The sequence below is a fragment of the Nyctereutes procyonoides genome, unplaced genomic scaffold (genome assembly GCF_905146905.1).
Source record: "Nyctereutes procyonoides isolate TBG_1078 unplaced genomic scaffold, NYPRO_anot_genome, whole genome shotgun sequence".
In the NCBI taxonomy this organism is placed as follows: domain Eukaryota; kingdom Metazoa; phylum Chordata; class Mammalia; order Carnivora; family Canidae; genus Nyctereutes; species Nyctereutes procyonoides.
Window position 1 is genome coordinate 13,865,567 of NW_026575133.1, and position 12,288 is coordinate 13,877,854.

Below are 12,288 nucleotides of genomic sequence, written 5' to 3' on the forward strand. Positions count from 1 at the left end.
TTAAAACCTATTTTGACCTTTATTACCTTAACAGGTTAGGAATCATTGTTTTGGTATAATCAAAAGCGTCTAAAATTGCAGTTCAGTGATGGTTGTGCTGTGTATTCTAAACCAATCACTCTTTAAGGACCTCTGACTCTTCCCTTTCATATGTAAGAGAATTATGTTTTGCCTTCCAGAAAATCCCCATAGGAATATCAGTTACATAATTCCCTGGATTCTGACTCTACATTCCAGTAAAACGTAGAAAAGGTCAGCAACAGCTACTATGACAACACAAAAGATGTTACTTACCAGTGTGATGAATGCTGAATGTCAGGTACAGGTAACACAGGCTCTAGGTCATCTCCTCAAGAATGGAGCCCCACAGATCGAGTGGTCAGAAAAAAAATCTCCCACAACGAGGACAAGGGTGGGCCATGAAAGGCAGGATAGGATTTCACTAGGTACAGGCTATGAAAAGAGTTCTTGGCAAGGCATTACTGTCCATGAAAATATTTTTTTTTTCTGTAGCATGATTGGAGATAGTTTGTAATAGTGGTTCACAGTCTCTTCTCATGTAAGGCACTTGAAGGCTACAATATACTCTTATGGGTAATAGTGCCAAGGACACACTTCCTTTTAGGGTATATTAGAATATTGCAGGGAAATATATATATATATATATATATATATATATATATATATACACACATGTATATAATATATACATACACATATATAAGATATATATATTTGGGAGAAAGTGGTGGTGAAGGGCATGTAGTTTTTTTTGTTGTTGTTTTATTTTTTTAAGTAGGCTCCATGGAGCCTAGTGTGGGCCCAGACTCACAACCCTGACATCAAGAGCCAAACTGAAACCAAGAGTCAGAGTTGGCTGCTCAGCCAACTCAGCCACCCGGGCACCCTGGTCATGTAGATTTTAATAGTGCTCCTTATGAACCACATGAAAATGACTATCATAGAAACATCCTAATATTGTTATTTTGAAGTAATGCTTAGGACAGTTGGTACTTGGAAAAAGACTTTAGAAATTCTCATCAGTGACACCTGGGTGGCTCAGTGGTTAAGTGTCTGCCATCGGTTCAGGGTGTGATCCTGGAGTCCTGGGATTGAGTCCTACATCAGGCTCCTTGCATGGAGCCTGCTTCTCCCTCTGCTTCTTTCTCTGTGTCTCTCATGAATAAATAAATAAAATCGTAATAAAAACATAGAAATTTTCATCATTTCCAAAACTCAACAGCAAGAGGCTCCTTTTGGGAGAAGGTGTGCCTTTTTTAAAAATCCAAGTTCATCCATCATTTGCTGAATATCAGAATATAATTCTGCTAATGGCTCTGTTAGATCTCTTAAATCTAATGTATAGATAGATTTGTTGATATTATGAAATAAATCATTTCTACTTAATTTTTGTTAATAGTGTCTGGTTTTGGATTTTAGAGGATTTGTTCCAAAGGTCTGAATTCCTAGATTTTGTAATGCTTATCACTTAGTGTATGTGTTCAAAATATTCTGAGCAAGTCACTTTCTTTCTTTCTCACTTTGGTTTACTTATAAATTATGTAGGGGTTGGGATAGATCATCTTAAGATCCAAGTGGTTTTACTTGGAAGATGACCGAGAAACCTATGATTATTTCTGTGTGAAGGTTTTGAGACTATGGATAATAGATATTAGAAGGCCAAGACCATAAAAGTCCTTGGCTCTGTGTATATGTGGCAGTTGAGAAAAGGACATTCAGACTCCAGAACCCCCAGAGTTTATTTTAGTTCTTCAGAATCTAAGGGCCCTTGGCAGTAGACAATGGGTAGATCCTTTTTGAAAACAATGAAATAAGCAAGGATAGCAATTTTTTCTAAAGCAAACTTTGGAAACATAATGGCTTATTTTTCGAAAAATGGTGTTTTTCCATTCCCCTTCCATCTTTACTATATTTAGTTCCTTGTAAATATTTCTGATTTCTGTTCAACTCTTCTAAGCAACTTTGTTTTCTTTTATTTGTTCATTTATTCATTTAGCAAATATTTATTGAGCACCTATTAAGAGCCAGGCCATGTCTAAGTTTTGGGAATTCAGTTAGCAAAACAGAAGAACTCTCCTGTCCTGGTGGAGTTTATGTCTTGAGGTAAATAGAAACAAACAAGTAAAGAATGTATTGTATTGGTGTAAATGTTATGGAGAGATACAGAACTGGGAATTAAAATAAAGGGAGTGTTTGGGTGTAAGGCAAATTTAAATAGAGTGGTCATGCAAAGCCTTCACTGAGAAGGTGACGTGAGCAAAGACTTGAAGAAGGTAAGGATGTATGTGATAAGAGGGGAAGATTGTGGCAGAAAGAGGGAAAAAGCCCTGAGGCCCAAGAGTATCTGGCATGAATGAATCAGAATGAGGGATGGGTATTGGGAAGTTATTGGATGACTTTGAAAAGGTAGGACATGATCTGACATAGGTTTTCGAAGGATTATTATTTTTTTTTTTTAAAAAGAATGTCTTTTTTTTTTTTTAATTTATTTATGATAGTCACACACACAGAGAGAGAGAGAGGCAGAGACATAGGCAGAGGGAGAAGCAGGCTCCGTGCACCGGGAGCCCAACGTGGGACTCGATCCCGGATCTCCAGGATCGTGCCCTGGGCCAAGGGCAGGCGCCAATCCTCTGCGCCACCCAGGGATCCCCTCGAAGGATTATTTTGGCTGCATTTTGACCCTATGCCATATTGGTACAATAATCTTTGTGAGAGATGACATATCTGGTACAGGTGGTGAGATGTGATGGGATTCTGGATACATTTGGATGATATAGACAATAGGATTTGCCAACTGGGGTGTGTGGTATATGTGAGTCAAACTTGAGATTTGGTGTCTAGGAACCAAGTTTGCAGGAGGAACAAGTTTGGGGGGCAAAGGAAATAGGAGTTCAGTTTGAGACCTATTAAGTTTAAAATGTGTATTAAACATCCACTTGGAGATACTGAGTAGGAAGTTGCTGTGCATAGAAGTATCATTATCGCTTACTATATATAACCTTGATAGTTGTCATTATTTTCCTCTTTCACTTTTAAATATTTGCATATTTAATTTCTTTGACTAGAATAAATTTTACTGTAGTAAGGTTTTGATCTCTTGCTGTTTATCTTCTTTGAAGGGATTCAATCTGTCGTGTAAAACCTTAAGTTTACTTTAACTTCGAAAGACAGTTGGTCCCGGGATCCCTGGGTGGCGCAGCAGTTTGGCGCCTGCCTTTGGCCCAGGGCGCGATCCTGGAGACCCGGGATCGAATCCCACGTCGGGCTCCCGGTGCATGGAGCCTGTTTCTCCCTCTGCCTGTGTCTCTGCCTCTCTCTCTCTCTGTGTGTGACTATCATAAATAAATAAAAAATTAAAAAAAATTCAAGAATTAAAATAGTTTATTCAAAAGCAATTATTAAAAATAATTGTCATAAAATACTATTAAAAGTTTGACAATTAGAGTAGAAAGCACTTACTGATTTATTTAAAAGCAAGAGTTTATAACTTGGTTTCTAAGATAAACTTACTAGGAGTCTTATTTTAGTAAAATTATTTTCATTTTTAAACATTTGAAATTAACTTTTGAGTAAGAAACATAAGGACATGGAACAAAATCCAAAAAGGCACAAAAGAGTATACAATGAGAAGAAAGTTATCGCTGCACCCCAGGCCACTCAGGTCTCCTCCTTTCGTGTGTATTTTTCCAGAGATATTTTTTATTGTTTATTTTTAAATTCCTGAATCAAGACTTTGCCTGCCTACACCTGGTGGATGAAATGCTGTGTAAGAAATAGAGCCTTAGGCTCAAAACAGCCTGGAGAAATAGTTAGCCCTGTTCTCCTACGTATGGTTTCCAGATCCACTATTTTTTTTTTTTTAAAGAGTGTTCTTTTCAAGCTTCTATCCACTTAACAACAGAGGTATGAAGATTGGGCGGTGGAAATTATAATCCTCTGTCTCCATGTCTCATCCTAGGCAATGATCGATAACTTTATGAAATGATATATGCAAAGCAAATTCTATTTTGAGAAGTGTTCCCATAGAAAAACATCCTCTAGTAGGGAGGTTAAAGAAGGGGTCAGGAATGGTCAACGTTTACCATCTTTGTGCATCTACCCCATTAGGCCAGCTATAACAGTACCTTTTTTTTTTTTTTTTTTAAGATTTTATTTATTGATGAGAGACACGGAAAGAGAGAGAGGCAGAGACACAGGCAGAGAGAGAAGCAGGCTCCATGCAGGGAGCCTGATGTGGGGCTCGATCCTGGGACTCCAGGATTATGCCCTGGGCCGAAGGCAGGCGCTCAACTGCTGAGCCGCTCAGGTGTCCCAACAGTACCTCTTTTAAAACTTTTAAGTTTTGGTACTTGGCATTGTTTTGTTGACTCTTGCCTTTGGCTTTCCACTAAGTCCTAAGATTTTCTCTTAAGCCTTAAGATTGCCTGACTCAAGCTTATGGCTACTAGACTTGGTTTCTTTTCTTGTTTTGAACGGTATTTAATAGAATGTCATTCCTATGTAGATATTATAAAAGTCATATTTGTGGGAGGGGATTCTTTTTCAAATTTCCAGTATATTTATTTTTGTACCAGTCATCTTTTATTGGGTGTTAATTCTCAATTAGGATAAGAAAGGATTCAGCAATGATCTAGTTCCTCAAGAAAGGGTGCCAGGCCGCCCTCCATACAGGACCCTCTTCAGTGGTACTGGCTTAGCCACTCATGTTTGAATTCCTTTTAAGAAAGGCAATAGTTGAACAGCATATAAGCTGCCAGCATTGTAGGAAGTCCAGCAGTGCTCCCTTTCTTTACATTGACATACTTTGTAATATTGGTAGTAACCCCCTTGAGACCCTCCCCAACAAGTGCCTTTAGGGACAAAATCCTGCATCAGTATCCAGCTTCACAGCTTCCCTATTTTAACATCCATGAGTTTCCTCTTCACTGGTACCACTGATGCCATCTGGGAGTCTTGGATATCTGTTGTCTTCCAGTATTTTTTATTATGGTAAATAAAACATAAAATTTACTATCTTAACTATTTTTTTAAAAGATTTTATTTTATTCATGAGAGACACAGGGAGGGAGGGAGAGAGAGAGAGAGAGGCAGAGACACAGGCAGAGGGAGAAGCAGGCTGTGTGCAGCGAGCCCAATGTGGGACTCGATCCCGGGACTCCAGGATCACGCTCTGGGCCGAAGGCGGGTGCTAAACCACTGAGCCACCCAGGGATCCTCCATCTTAGCTATTTTTAAAGGTGTAGTTCAGTTGGTAATATTATATAACCATCACCACCTTCCATCTCTAGAACTCTTCATCTTACAACATTGAAACTCTATACCCATCAAACAATAATTCCCCATCAGCCTTCTGTATTCTTAGATCAAAAAAGTTGTTTTAAGATCAAAGTTTCAGGTGTTACAAAATCTGTTATTTTCATCCCTAATCAAGATTGTAATTAGAAACCGTATACAGGTCTGTATCATGCAACAAAGGTTATGATGATTGTCATTCAAATAGCCCTTGGAGTTGAGACAAGGGGCACAAAATTTAAATCTTTTTTTTTTTTTTTTTTTTAGATTTTATGTATTTATTTGACGCAAAGAGAGCACAATCAGCAGGAGCAGCATGGGGAGAGGGAGAACCAGGCCTCGATGCAGGGCTCTATTCCAGGACCCTGGTATCATGACCTGAGTTGAAGGCAGACACTTAACCAACTGAGCCACCCAGGTGCCCCTCATATATACATTTTTAAAGACTTTTTTATTTGAGAGGACACATGGTAGGGGCGGGGAGGTGGTTGCACAGAGGGAGAGAGGGAATCCCAAGCAGATGCGGGGCTCAATCCCAGGATCCCAAGACCCTGAGATCAGACCTGAGCTGGAAGCTTAACCAACAAATCGAGCCATCCAGCATCCCTGATTCATATTTTAAAGTGAAGAACCATAGCCTCATTATATCCCTCAGCTATGCAAATTCTATGTTGGTGGGTTTGAGAGGGAGTTTGGTAATTTTGGGAGAGGTGGAAATCTGTAAAGTGGCGCAGGCTGACCTCTGCCTTCATAATGCAATAAAAAGGAAGTTTCCCCACTAATAGAAGTAGGAGCTACCCAGGTTTGCAAGTCTCTTTGGATGCTGAAATTCTGCCTTTATGTGAATCATTTAGACTTTCTACTATATTAATGATTGGAAGTGGGAATTATCTGTAAGTTTTAAAGTTTGGGAGGCATTTGGAGTAAAGAGGGGGTTGAAATTGAGACTCCTAGAATTTTGGAATCCCCTACTTTATTTTATGGATGAAGGACCTGGTCTAGTTGAGTAAAGTGGCATGTTTAAGATCATATTACTTGTGGCTGATCTGGACTCACAACTGTGTTTCTGTCAGTCCAGTGCCTTTGCTGCTTAGGACTTTACCAGCAATCTTAACCCATTCATGCAATTATAGGGTTAGGGAGTTCACCAGAATTTCACTTTATCTTCCTTAGATCAGGTGTAGGCGGAATGAAAGACCTCACCATCCCTCAGTGATTTGAAGCTACCTTTCAAGAAATAGTTGGTACCTGTCTTTGTTTTGTTTTCTAAATCTTTCATTGAGTTAGGAAAAGGTTTTTGAAGTTTCAAAGAAACCTCTGGAATGTGTCATGTACTTTCTTGTTATTTTGACAAAAAGCTATGCTGATCTTCTGTATATTGTTCCAGTTTTAGTATACTTACCACTGAAGCCAGTCATGTACATGGTAAATGTTTCTGACATGTTTAGGAACATTATATTGAAAATTCAAACTAGATGTATTTAGCTCCCTTGATTTATTTATTTATTTATTTATTTATTTATTTATTTATTTATTTATTTTTGGAAGATTTAAATGAGAAACAGTTCCACACTCCAGAGAAAAGGGAAAGTTTTAGGTCATTTGAGTAAAATAGATTATAGGATTTATGGCCCCAATTTTCCATTATTTTCAACTAAGTGGGTCATTACATAAGGCACAGTGTTTTGTTTGAGGCAAATTATGCTCAGAGACTAAGATTGTCTTTGCCGGTAATTTAACACAGGTTCACTGCAGGAATTATAATTTAAATTTTTCACAAGCCAATAGAATACAGGACAATGTCTCTTAATTAGCCAATAAAGAAATAACCTATGCCAAACCAATGCTAGATCAATTACAATTTAATTGCTGTACCTTTCTATGAATTGGTTTTTGGTACAGTCAGTCCTTCCAACAAAAACTTGGGTATCAGCTGCTAGCTTAGTTCCTTACTTCTGGGGCATGTGGCTAGTGAACGATGGTGCCAGTGTTGGCAGCAAAGTGGGTTGCTCTGAAGTTTATTACTCCGTGGACCATTACATGATGTACACGCTGCCTATGTCCTTGCCAAGGTAAGGACAGCTATCCCTCTTCTGGAGACTGCTGCATGGTTTAACACCATTGCTGACCAAAGAGTAGGGTGGCCACAGCAGGAGCAAGTCTTGAGATCTTCAGAGAGCAAATTTAGATTAGCAAAGGGTAGCCTTACCGACACCAAACTTTCTTGAGAAGTCCTCGCAGATTCTTGGTATTTAAAGTTTAAATGTCTATTATGTCATAGATGTTCTTCCAACTGATTTTATCAGTAAATCCCCAGGGGTGCCAGTCAACAGTTGAGCTAGGAAGTGCTCATCAACAACAACAAATGTCGATAGTATCCCCAATGCAGATTCCTCAAAATAAACAAATTCACCCTTAGATCAAAACAACTTTACTTAGGTCCTAAGCAAGTGGATTTGAAATCATAACAAACCAGTGTACAACACAGTGAAGGAGAAAATCTGTCAGGTTGGAAATGTTAGTATTTTTAATCTAATTTTGTGATAAAATCATTTATCAAGATTTTTAGCATTTAAGAATGCATTTTATCTATGTTGCATCATACCAAGGACTTTTTTTTTAATTTTTATTTATTTATGATAGTCACACACAGAGAGAGAGAGAGAGGCAGAGACATGGGCAGAGGGAGAAGCAGGCTCCATGCACCGGGAGCCCAACGTGGGACTCGATCCCGGATCTCCAGGATCGCGCCCTGGGCCAAAGGCAGGCACTAAACCGCTGCGCCACCCAGGGATCCGCCATACCAAGGACTTATTATTGAATATATATTATTGAATGGAATTTATCAGATTTGTTTTGGATTTCTTTTTCCATGTTTTGCTACTACATTTGCTACTACATTTGGTTTCTTAACAGTTTTAGTAGGTAATTTTCAAGATAGCCTCATCTTTTCAAAATAAGGCCTTTGATAAAACATCCTTATGAGGAACTAAAAAGATTCACAATTATGGTTGGGGTCTAAATATAATTGCTTTTGATTTTACTGTGAGTATGTAAGATGTTGTTTTGATCTATTTTTTTAAATCGATTTTAATAGGAATGGGTACAAGTTCAACGTACTTGTTGGAGAGCTTTGAATTCAGTGTTTTAATAAGTTGGTTTAAATTGCTTGGGTACTAGCTGTGTATCCTTTTTTTTTTTTTTTTAAAGATTTTATTTATTCATAGAGACAGAGGGAGAGAGGGGCAGAGACACAGGCAGAGGGAGAAGCAGGCTCCATACAGGAAGCCTGATGTGGGACTCGATTCCCGGTCTCCAGGATCACACCTGGCTGCAGGTCGCACTAAACCGCTGTGCCACCAGGGCTGCCCCTAGCTGTGTATCCTTGTGACAAAATTTGTGGGTTTTTGTTTTTAGATTCCACTTATCAGCAGAATCATAATTTTTGTCTTTCTCATTCTGACTTATTTCACTTAGCATAATACCCTCTGGGTCTGTCCATGTTGTCTCAAATAGTATATGGTGGCAATATTTGTATTTAAAACCTTATAAATCATGGGGATCCCTGGGTGGCGCAGCGGTTTGGTGCCTGCCTTTGGCCCAGGGCGCGATCCTGGAGACCCGGGATCGAATCCCACGTCGGGCTCCCGGTGCATGGAGCCTGCTTCTCCCTCTGCCTGTGTCTCTGCCTCTCTCTCTCTCACTGTGTGCCTATCATAAATAAATAAATAAAAAAAAATTAAAAAAAATTGCTTTATAAAAAAAATAAAAAAATAAAACCTTATAAATCAGTTTTTATAAAAATAATGTAATATTTAAGTTAATGGTTGATTTTTTTTTTTTAAAGTTTCTATTGGTAATTTTTCCTGAGATTTTGGTCTACAGAGAATAAATTGTTGATTACTAAAAACTTCAGTTACCTGAAATTCTTTGGGTCCTCTAATGAAAGGAGACCAAATGGTTGAAAAAATACAAATGGATTTCTGGGCTATATTAGAAACAGTAACTTCTAGGTGGGTCCCAAAGTCAATATACATTGACTTCAATATGCTCTATAGCGTAATGTACTTAGAATCAGTATTTGGAATAACGGCCCTAATAATACCCTCCCCAATTCTTGAGTAATAAAGATAAATATGTTCATGAAAGTACATGAAATCAAAAGTTGGTGGAAAGATAGCTTATAAGATTTTGGAGAGTCTGTATGGGGGAGAAGGCTACGTTTGTTTGGCTACTCCAAGAACATTTTTTGCCGTTTCTGATCAGAATAATTACTTGAATTCCCCCAAAGTGTTTTTCTTTTGATAGCTCACTATCTTCTAAGAGGTTTAATTGCGGGGCACCTGGGTTGCTGAGTGGTTGAGCGTCTGCCTTCAGCTCAGAGTGTGATCCCAGGATCTGGGATCGGGTCCCACATTGGGTTCCTTACAGGGAGCCTGCTTCTCCCTCTGCCTATGTCTCTGCCTCTCTTTCTGTGTCTTAAATAAGTAAATAAATAAATACATACATACATAAAATCTTTAAAAAAATAAAAGGTTTAATTGTATGGGTTTGGGCCTTCTGTTCATGTATGGTGTTTGTACATAAGGTGGATGCCTTATGTATGTATTTAAAAAAGGAATAAAAATGAAAGTTTTGAAATATATTTATTAAAATTTTATTTAGTTCAGTATATTTAAAATATTGCCTTTCAACATGTCATCAGTATAGAAAGTTAATGAAATATTTTGCTCTTTCTTGTACATCTTATATTTTACACTATGGCACATCTCAATTCAGACTAGCCACATTGCAAGTATTCAGTAGTTACATGTAATTGGTGGCTACCAAATTAAATGGCACAACACTAGAACATCTTTCTCTTTTGTCCTACATTAGTGTTGAGGATTCTTCCAGTAGAAGTTTGCCTGGGGGACTATAGTCATCTCTATACTCTTCTATAATTAATGGAAAATAGAACACTTCTGAAATTAAAAAAAAAAATCATTCTTGGTCCTCAGTTTCTCTCCTTTATAATGTGTAACCCAAAACTAGTATTGCTAAAGAAATGCAAATGTTATTTTTAAAAAAAGAAATGCAAATATTATTGAATGAGAACGTTAGAGGGTAGGTTCATTTGATTGAGCTTGAGTTGAGGCAAGCTGGAATAGAAAGGGAAGAGTTAGCACAAGGGAGTATGAATAAGACCAGTCTAACTTAAAATCCTGCTGGCCTTGAGCAAGTTACTTCTCTGAACTTTTTTACTTTATTTGTATGTAGAATTGTGATAAAAATACTCATCTCTTAGGTTGTTTCGAGGATTAAGTAAGATGACATGTAAAATATGTCATTTGTATTTTGGTACATCTGAGGTGCTCAGTAAATTTATAAATGAATAAATGATTGTTACTTACATCCACCACTCCCAAATCCCTGTGAGAAAAGAGGAAGAAGACATGCCTAAAATGAATGCTGGTAATATATTAAAGAAACTTAGCCAGTTTACTAAATTGATTATGATTCAGTGTTTGTTCAAAACAAACTAGTTTCTAAGCTTTGTGGTTTAGATTTTAATTGAAAGATTATAATTGAGATTTTAGTTCAGGACCATTATCTGAAAGTTTCAGAAAGTAATGATATGAAATAGTTTATCTTCTGCATGTTTAAATACTAAGAAATGAGTTTTGCCATTACGTTTTATTTCCATATACTTATCCTGTTAGTGAGTTAACATAGCATCTGTACATGTTTCTAAATTTCAGTTATTTAAGAGGAAAATCTCAATTATTAAAGATAGTTTTTTTTTTTTGGTCTCTTCCTAGATATGATACAAATGCTAGCACAGGGGTTATTGCAATTTTGGAATTTAAATGTGTTTTGCACCCACTTTGAACACTAGTCGACAGAGTAATAGGTTACTGATGATTGTAAATTTTTGTAGTAATTGGAACTAAGGAAAACTTTTCTAAATGGAAGAAAACTGCCACTCAATGACTAAGCTTTATATTAAAATGCAAGTGACCTATTCTTGTTCAAGCATTAACATCTACTGATATTTATGGATAGAATGGGGGCTTTTTATGACATCAGCTGTATGGTGTGTTCTGAGTCTATTTAGGAGGATGCAGTTTTTAAATCATTTTGATTTACTCTGAGTTTTGAGAAATTTCCTTTATTTGAAAATTTAAAACATCTCTAAAAAATGGAAAGCATGGAGAGTTCTTTTTTTTTTTTTTCCTAGCATGGAGAGTTCTGAACAGATGATTAGATTAGATATGAACTCTTCAAAGCTTTATGCTCACCCATAGTGTAGGCCACATCTGTGGTAATGTTCTTGGAAATAGGTCACATTTGAAAATCCAGTTCTTTGCCAACAGCATCTGGTTGCACTTTACATTACATACTTTGAAAGTACTTTTTGAATTGCAAAAAAGCAAACCATATGACACAGACTTTTCTTACCTGATTGAAAGTTGTTTACAATTACGGTTGAACTTTAAGCAGACTTAACCGAAGGCATAATTATCCAAATGTATGAATTATCACAATACCTCAGCAAGAAAGGATTATATCAACTTTTAAAAAATTGTTCAAGACTTTTACATTATTCTAGTGACCCTTACAGAGGTCTTATTTACTAAAAGTTTTAAAATTGTGGAATTTTAAAGATGCTGACCTGATTGGAATACACTCTGTTAAATAGGCAGTCAAGAAATGGTATTGACTGATGTGATTGGCATTCCTCTACTAATGTCTTACAGCTCCCAACAGCTGTTACTAGTTGTGTACTGTGTATATGTTTGTCACGGTTGACTATGCCAGCTTTTGATATACAGGTATCTTATTATAGTAGCCTAGGGTTTGACAGCCTAGAAGGGATTTTTGAGATGATTTTAGTGGCATCGGTCTAAGCTAACCTGTGATCTACACAAGATATGTCTTTGGTTTCCTTAAGATTCCTTTCATGGCATGCCCATCCCCCCTTTTAGTTTT

The 12,288-nt window shown here is 37.3% G+C and overlaps 1 protein-coding gene and 1 pseudogene across 8 annotated transcripts in view; one reads left to right on the forward strand and one right to left on the reverse strand.

Moving 5' to 3' along the window:
* Nucleotides 1-12,288, forward strand: part of ADD3 (adducin 3) — a 117,646-nt gene that overhangs the window by 12,063 nt on the left and 93,295 nt on the right. The window lies entirely within an intron of this gene.
* On the reverse strand, nt 4,704-4,968 carry LOC129493691 (ATP synthase subunit f, mitochondrial-like; annotated as a pseudogene).